Raw genomic sequence first — 9,189 nt, forward strand, 5'->3', positions numbered from 1 at the left:
TGGAATCGGGTTTATCCGTCGAGCCCGATATTTTCATCCCAGTTTCACCGTTTGATTCGCCATCAGTAAAAGTTCTGGTTTCCAAAATTCCGCCATTTTTGGAGGACGAAAAAGTCGAGCTTGCTCTTCGTCATTTCGGCACAGTCGTGTCCCGCATTTCAATGGTTCCCTTACGGTGCCGTGACGATCGTTATAAACACGTTTATTCCTTCAGACGTCAATTATTTATGATTTTGAACGAAAACCGTCGTGACCTTGATGTTAAATTCACGATAAAACATGATAACTACAATTATCAAATGTATGCAACAACAGAGGTGTTAACGTGCTATGCCTGTAATCAGCATGGACACCTGCGGAGGGATTGTCCGAATAATCTCCCTGATGCTAATTCACTAATTCAGCGTCAAATCAGAACACACCACCTGAAGGGGCTGTCACACCTTGGCGTTTTAGCCAGCGTATGCCGACGTATGAAAAATTTGGCGAATACGCTGGCACACGTCGAATACGTTATGGGTAAGTTTTGTATACGTTAAGAGCATGCTGAAGCACGCTGGCATACGTCGTAGTACGTCGTAGTACGCCGAGCTCGTCGACAAATTTTGTGCATGCACAAAATTTCTCGACGTATGCCAGCGTATGACTCACATGTTCCGCATACACTGGCCATAAGTTGTAGGCACGTTAGGCGATCGTTGACACACGTCGACACACGTTACTTGTAAGTCGAAATACGTCGAGATAATGTCTAGCGTACCCGAAACTTATTTCTAACCTATGAGTAACGTGCTTTGAACCTATGTGTAGCGTATCTCCAACGCATATTGACGTATGTAGACGTATTTGACGTCTTCCGGACGACCACAGAACTTACTGAACGTGTTTCTAACTTACAGCTACTGTATAATGGCATATTGGCAGCGTTTAGGGGAATTGGTATAAATGGGGTTCACAGGAGGAACCCGTCAGTGTTCCAGACTCCATGGTGGGCAGATGTCCATGTCATCCGAGAGATGGAGGATCCGGCAAGGCTGAGACGAGAATACCTACTAGCTGTCCTCCAACATCAACATGACCTCATCGATTTGACACTGCACCAGTTGCGTGCCAATAGAGCCAGGAGAAGAAGAGGTGAACGGAGGAGAAGGAACTGGGTGAGACCATGGATCGGGCGGCGACGGCAGTTTGGCATGTATGACCAGCTCATGGTGGAACTCCGTAACGAGGACGAGCAACATCCATGCAGCATGCAGCATCACCCCTCCACTGTCAAGCTCATTGTCAAAGCATGCTTGATCCTGCACAACCTCATGAGGACCAGGTAATTCATGTTTACATAGCATATATTATACAGTATACAATGCAATTTAACTTTTAGCCTATGCTTATAAACATTATATGATTTACCTTAAATGTTATATGTATCATTATATAACTTTTTATTTTACAGCGCATTAGAATATATGTTTTCATTATAGGTGCGCTTTATAAGTAAATAAAATCAAATTCAAATTCCAGGTACCCAGGACTACAGAACCAGCAGCTTGACCGGGCAGAGAATGAGAACCGCGACCTTGTTCCAGGAGCATGGCGAGAGGGACATCACTTGGAGGATACACAGACAGCTACTGGCCCCAACACTGCCTCCAAGGACGGAAAGAAACAGAGGAATCTCCTCAAGCACTGGGTTAACTCCCCAGCTGGCGCAGTTCCGTGGCAAGATAGGATGATTTAGATTTTTGTATTACTGCATTGTTCAGGCAATAAAGGACCTCAGAGACAGTAAGATTCCTCTTGAAATGAACATCGTATAAAAAGCTTTTTTTCAATTATGCACTTTGCAATATACATGTACAATTCAACAAATAAAAAATGTTCTTTTTTGTTGACACTTCGATGTCTAGTGCGGTTATGATTTGAATCGTCGAGCGGCAGCCTTTTAATAGGCTACGCCACGTGATCTTCGGAGATACGCTGCCGCGCGCTATGCATAAGTTAGACTATCGTTGGGCATAAGTTGTGAACGCCGACAACACGCTAAGCATTCGTTGGTATAAGTTATCTATAAGTTATCGAAACATTCTGTGTACGTTACTAATACGTTATGCATACGTCCAACTCGTTATGAATACGCTATTATACGCCCAAAACTGAAAAAAAACATCGATAGTTCAGCGAACGCCAGCGTTTTAGATAAATTTTGATACGTCAGCATACGCTGGCTAAATCATCAAGGTGTGACAGGGGCTTGAAGGACAGGAATTTCTTCCTACGGCTGAAAGACGGGACTCTTCTTCTTCACCTGAGGGACAGGAATCACTTCCTTCGCAAAATGCTCACCCAGGAGGGACGAATTATGCAGATGATGGCTTCACTGTTGTAACCCGGAATAAAGCACAGAAGCGCGCAATTGATACCAAATTAGACAATCAAGTGAAACGCAAGAGGTAGTCAGGTTCACTATGTCAAGAAATTATATTTCGTTCAAAATCATGGTAGATTAGCAAACCTATACATTTTTGGAAAGGTTATAGCATAAGGAAACTAAAAATCAATGTTTACATTTGGAGAGATACCTGTATGGCGGCCATTTTGGATTTTCAAAATGGCCACTGTAAAATACATATTTTGTTCTATTTCTGCCTCTAATTACCCTAAAAACTTTTAAAAATATATTAAACCTATATTTTCAGGGACAAGGAATCCAATGAAAGTATAAAATTAGTGCTATGGGGAATGGTAAGACACGAATCAAAGGTTTTGAATTGCAAAATACTGTCTTTATATTCGCGATAAGTTGCATAATCAAATACATGTTATCATTTTGTACAGGCAGTTAATAACATCAAAATGTGTCACAATAATTCATATCACCAAACATACACAGGCAGTCAGCAAAATCATATATACACATGCAGTCAGTATGACTTCACATCTACACAGGCAGTCAATGACAAAATATACACAGGCAGTCAATGGCATCAAACATACACGATTACAGAATATGCCATTTAGAGTTCGTCATCACTGTCCTGTGTGTCGTATCCGACAATATAGTCCGCATCGTTTTCACAGTCCGTTCCACACAAGCAAAGGTCGGTCAAATTGATTGGCAAATCGAATTGGTCGAATGGTCGATCGAACCGAATTCGATGAATCGAATCGAATCGATCGAATTGGTCGAATGGTCGATCGAAGCAATTGGTCGTATGGTCGAATTGGTCGAATGGAATTGGTCGATTGGTCGAATCGAATTGATCGGAATTGGCAAATGTAAACATTGATTTTCAGATTTTCCATGTAATAACGTTTCCAAAAATGTATAGGTTTGCTAATCTACCATGATTTTGAACGAAAAAACATAGTGAACCTGATTAAGGTCTCCTTCCTATGCGCAAGCGGTAAGAACACCTGCCAAACAATCACCTGAACCCATTCGCACGGACTCACCTCCTGAGCAGCCCTGTACTCCTGTTGTGAGTACACATGAAACTGTTACTCCCACTGTGCTTGATGAACCAGAGATCCCTCGTGGAGTTGATGAAACCCTCTCCCAACCCCCACCATGCACAGATACCACAGTTAAAATCCATGCACCGGATGTACAAATCGATTGTAATCTGGTGGTGGCTGTACCTGCAGCATCTGAACAAATTGCTACTGAAGAACCGCGGGAACATGTGGTTGACAGCATGGGTTACGAGTCTGATGGAACATCTTCTGTTGCTTCGACCTCAAGTGACACAGGCAGCGATATTCCTCCGCACAACCTTGAGGTTGATTCCTCAGTATCTCCCAATGCCGTTCACGCCTTCTTACACAAAAGTTTTCGCAAAAAGCGGGTCAAAATTAAAGATCATGTTCTAGTCCTAGATGATTTCATTCAAGTGGCTCGACTAATGATTTCTAGACCGGATTAGTACAACGTTGCAGACCCTCAACGTCACCGGTTAAGAAAATTTCGAAGTCGTGCTCGGAGCGAACTCAAAGACCATGGCTGATGTCCTGCCGGTGCCCCCATCACAATGAAACTACGCATTGCCAGCCTTAATATCAATGGTGGTCGCACGTCTCTTCGTAAAGTGCAAGTTAAACATCTAATCGAGTGCAATAAGGTTGACATCTTGTTGTTGCAGGAAACTCATTCTACTGAAGGTTCTTCAGCTGAGTGGGAGTTGTTTCTTAAAGGGCATTGGTTCTTTAGCAATCTATCAAGCCCAATTGCTGGGATAGCCATCTTCTTTCGGCAAACTCTTCCTTTGACTTCGGTTTCCTTTAAAGAAATTGTGAAGGGATATTTAGCTTCGCTGACTCTCTCTGTTGGTCAGCAGCTTTTCACAATAATCAATGTGTACGCACCAAGTACAAATGCTGAAAGATCTTCCTTTTTTGACTGTCGTGACTCGTATCTTGCTGGTGTTCCCCCTGACCACTTTCTATGTCTTGGAGGAGATTTCAATTGCACACTTAACCCCTCCCTTGATAGGAATGGGTCTGAGCCACATGCAGCCAGTACAAGACCTCTCGTTCGCTCAGTCTCAAGATTCAAGTTGACAGACATTTGGAGATTGCAACATCCGATGCAGCAACAATTTACTTGGTGTCGCTGCTCTAACAACTTAGTGTCGCTAGCTCGACTTGATAAATTGTACGTTTCTGACCATTTCCTCAACCCCGTCTTAAACACCTCTATTCTCCCATCTGGGTTTTCCAATCACCACATCATCACTATGCATTTTCAGTTCCCACCCATTAAGGTGGTGAGCCCTTATTGGAAGTTCAACACAACACTTCTTCAAAACGAATTCTTTGTTGCATCCTTTAGGGCCTTTTGGGCACATTACATCACGATGGATAAATAGTTCTCATGTTTACGTCAGTGGTGGGACAACGCTAAAGCCTCAAATTAGTTTTTGTCAAAAAATTTCACGACACAGTACTCGGGATCACGATGTAAATATAGATCTGGTGAAGACACAAATTCTTCACTTGCAAAACAAAGTGTCCTCCTCTAGTAATAATGGGCAGCAGCAGACATTGTATGAAAAGAAAGCCCTGTTAAATGAATTACTGGCCGAACGTGCAAAGGGTGCACTCCTTCGGTTGAGAATGACTCATTTGCAACAACTAAATAACCCGAGCAGACTTTTCTTCAAGCTGGAAACTGCCTCAAACAAACAAAAACAAATATGGTCCTTGCGTTCTGCTGGTGGAAGGATTTTGACTGATCCAAGTGACATTAAACTTACTATTAAGACTTTCTTTTCTCACCTCAACTCCTCCAAGCACACTTTCCCAAACCATATACATTCATTTACCGCATCCTTGCCTACACTTACTGAGACCCAGAATTCGACTGCTGAAGGCGAAATAACATTGGACGAACTCACTAGTGTTTTAAAGACCTTGCCCACCAGCAGGGCACCTGGCTGAGACGGGTTGCCAGTGGAATTCTACAGCACCTTTTGGGATTTGCTGGGACCATGTCTACTAATTGTCTTCAAAGAAAGCATACAAACTGGTGAACTTCCCTTGAGCTGCAGATGTGACGTCATTTCATTAATCCCTAAAAAGGGAGATCTTCAACTTGTTGAGAACTGGTGCCCGATCTCTCTACTTTGTACTGATTACAAAATCCTGTCTAAGTTACTCGCTAATCGCATAAAAACCTTAATCAAGCACGTTGTATCCCCCGACCAGTCTTATTGTATTCCCGGCAGATCGATATTTGACAATATTTTTTCTGTTCGTGATTTGATTTCGATTTGTCATTGTCAGAATGTTAACACCGGGCTGATCTTTTTAGATCAGGAAAAGGCCTTTGATAGTGTTGACCATTCGTATTTATTTGAAGTTTTGTAGGGGTTTGGGTTTGGTTCCTTCTTTATTTCTTGTATCAAGCTGCTGTATCACAACAACTTTAGTTTGGTGAACATCAACAACAGTTTATGTTCACCTTTTCCTATTCAGTGAGGTATTAGACAAGGCTGCCCTCTTTCCGGGTACCTGTATTCACTTTCCATTGAACCCTTGCTGATTCACTTACGCCACAAACTTTCTGGGTTCTTGGTGACACTTCTTGCTAATCCTGTTAAGGTGCTTGCGTATGCTGACGATTTGTGTGTGATTGTTAACACTCAGTCTGACATTGTTGCCCTCACAAGTGCTCTATGTGAATTCAATTTGGCATCTTCTGCTACTGTCAATTGGAGTAAGAGTAAAGCCTTGTGTCTTGGTCCTTCTGGGTTATTTATCCCACCTTCCCTGCCTAATGCTTTGCAGTGGAGGTATGATGGTGTTAAACATCTCAGTGTGTTTCTTGGGAATGAGACCTTTTCCTTAAAGAACTGGGATCAGATGGTTGATCAAATCTCCCATATCCTTAATTGTTGGAAAAGATTGTCCAATCTACTGTCTTATAGAGGTCGAGTGCTGATAATAATTAATAACTTGACTGCTTCCAAACTCTGGCATCGGATGGCTGTCTTACAACCGCCCAAATCGCTAGTCATTAACTTGCAGCGTATCCTTGTTAATGTTTTCTGGAACAGCATGCACCGGCTCCGAGCTGATCTTCTAAGTATCCCCTTGGATAAAGGAGGTCAAGGACTTGTGGACATTACCAGTAAAATACTGGCTTTTCAACTAACCACCTTGCGCCAACTTATCTACAAGGAAGTCCTGTCTTGACAGCCCCTGGCTTCTTGCTTGTTGCAGCAAGCGGGTAAGCTCAGGTGTGGCCCCGAGCTCTTTCTACTCGATCTGCAGCGAATAGACATCTCCTTGCTGCCCTCCTTTTATCGAAGTCTCGGGAATGCCGGTCAGTGCCTCCTTCCAGTACGAAACAAGGATACGTACAAATTTTGGAACTTAATCTGTGAACCTGTTTTCTACAACAGCCTATTTTGTCATGGCTGCCAAAGTAGGTCCTTAATTCAAGCCTTTATTGAATCTGGTTTTTTTCTTGTCAAGGATTTTGTCAACCATACTTATTCTGGATGACAGACCCCTAACCAGATTTTGGAAGTTTGCAATGTTACTTCAGCCCGACTAATTGGACAACTTCTTCGTTCAATTGTTAAAGTGTTCAACTCTTTTAATTTATCGTGGCCTTTACTGCACGAGGTTCAGAACACAAAAACAATGCACCCTGACTTCCCTGATTTTTGTTTTTCTGGTGCTCCTTCCATAAAGCCTCTACAAGCCTGTGCAAAGGCTACTCTGTACATGCAATGCCTGAACGTTGTTATTTCTGCCAACCCCAATAGCCCACTGACCACCCACTGGAAAGAGCTTCTGCCTGCAGGGGCTCCATCTTCTCCTACCTGGTCGTCGATGTACACGTCACCCGTGTCTAAGCGTGCCGGAGACATACAGTGGAGGCTTGCACACTATTCCTTGCCTTCCAACGTGTTCCTTAAAAGACTGAACCTCGTGATATCTGATGAATGCCCTTTTTGCCATCTTTCCGAGGACACTTTTCATGCATATGTCGGATGCCAAAGGCTGGCTCCACTTTTTCAACCTCTGAAATATACCTTCCAGAATTTCGGTTTTTGTTTTTCCTTTTATCACTTTGTGTATTGCATGCCTGTCCTATGAGAATGTCGGCTCTCGAATTGTGAATTTTTTACTTGCTGAGGCGAAACTCGCAATATATATAACACTGAAGAGTAGGGTTTCTCGGACAAGTTCATCGAAATGCAGTATTTTGTTGGCCTTTAAAGGCCTTGTGTCTGCCCGTCTTAAATTTGAATTTAACTTTTACCGAGAGACTTCTCGGCTTAATCTTTTTGTTCAAAAATGGTGCAAAGCTGAAATCCTGTGTAAGGTGGAGGGAGATGAACTTTTTTTGCTGCTCTAATTAATATCATGTTTTTCAGTTCCTTGATTTAATTATTTTGTTGACTGCTCTTGTATTACTTGTTTTGTTCTGCTTTTTATACTTTTGTAATAAAAGACCTCAAAAGTTTCTCTTTCTCTTTCTCTCTCTCTTTCTCTTTCTCTCTCTCCTGTTCCTTTTGTTCTGTCACATCCTGATCCGTTCTGTATTCCAGCTCCTCCATGAGCCATGACATTGCATACAAACAAAAAAAAATAAAAAAATATTTGATCTACCCTTCTCCTTGTCCTGTTATTATGTTAATGCTCATATTGAACAGTTTTGTAAATTAAATTAACGAAGTGACATAGTAGATTAACCCCAACACTTCACCCAAGTGTACAGGGATGATGTTGCATTTGCCCCATAACACCAGAAGATTAATCAAAATCAAAGCCAGATGCAGGCATGTGATGAGAAACCAAGCCCCAACATGCCAGCAACTTGCTTGGCCTCAGTCTAACAAGGGGTATGTTGGAGCTGCAGGCGTTCTGGAATTCCTCCAAATGAATGTTTCTCATTAGATTGGGTGGGAAAACTCACAGTTAGGTCTCCACCCCTGGCGACCATCCCATGAAAATTATTTTTTTTGCATGTGCGTGTGAGGATCGTTGGAATATGAATCCGTCTCTCTCAAATGCGTACGTGGATTCAACTGATGATTTTGATCTGCTGGTTCTATCGTTCCTTGGATACATGGCTATGTCACTGATTAATTGCCCCACACTTCCCACCCTGGCCCTATATATGGCCTGGATTTAGATAGACAATGAGCGTAGCAACATGCAAGAGCAGTTTGGTGGTTGAGAGGGTGAAGCTTCCTCATCTTGCCCTTACTGGTGTGTTTGTTTCCCATGGCTGCTCAGTAGAACATTTCCGCACTCATTTGATGGAGTGCCTCCCTGTCCAGTTATCAGGCTAGTCTTGAAGGCTGAAGCATCCTATGCCCTGTTTTAAGGGCTGAGAAAGTCCCCCTCAAAATGGTCTTTTCAAAAGGAACTCCAAAGTATCCCATCCTTTTTGCTAGGATCACATTTCAAGAATCAATGATCCTCAACGCATTTTCCTTTTCCATGTATCTCCACTGCCTAATGCGTACAATATTCTTTACCATATGGAATGATCCTCCTTCTCTTCTGTGGTCGAGCTCACCTCTTTCACATATCTTCCGTTGGTCCGTCCGGAGCTTAGTTTGCATTTTTTGGCTTGCGTTCACTATTTAGATAGGAACTGACCTCGCTAAAGCTAACAACACTTCATGAATGACTGGCACTAAGCAGATGATGCATTGTTATAACACTCAG

General features: G+C 42.6%; 1 long non-coding RNA gene across 1 annotated transcript; it reads left to right on the forward strand.

Annotated features, from left to right (window-relative positions):
* The first annotated feature begins 629 nt into the window (after window positions 1-629).
* LOC144888310 (uncharacterized) lies at window positions 630-1,888 on the forward strand. Its single transcript, XR_013620903.1, has 3 exons — window positions 630-1,157; window positions 1,206-1,324; window positions 1,522-1,888. It is a non-coding gene; the product is annotated as an uncharacterized LOC144888310 (long non-coding RNA).
* The last annotated feature ends 7,301 nt before the right edge of the window (window positions 1,889-9,189 follow it).

This window comes from Myxine glutinosa, chromosome 11 (genome assembly GCF_964187855.1).
Source record: "Myxine glutinosa chromosome 11, kmMyxGlut1.1, whole genome shotgun sequence".
Classification (NCBI taxonomy): Eukaryota; Metazoa; Chordata; class Myxini; order Myxiniformes; family Myxinidae; genus Myxine; species Myxine glutinosa.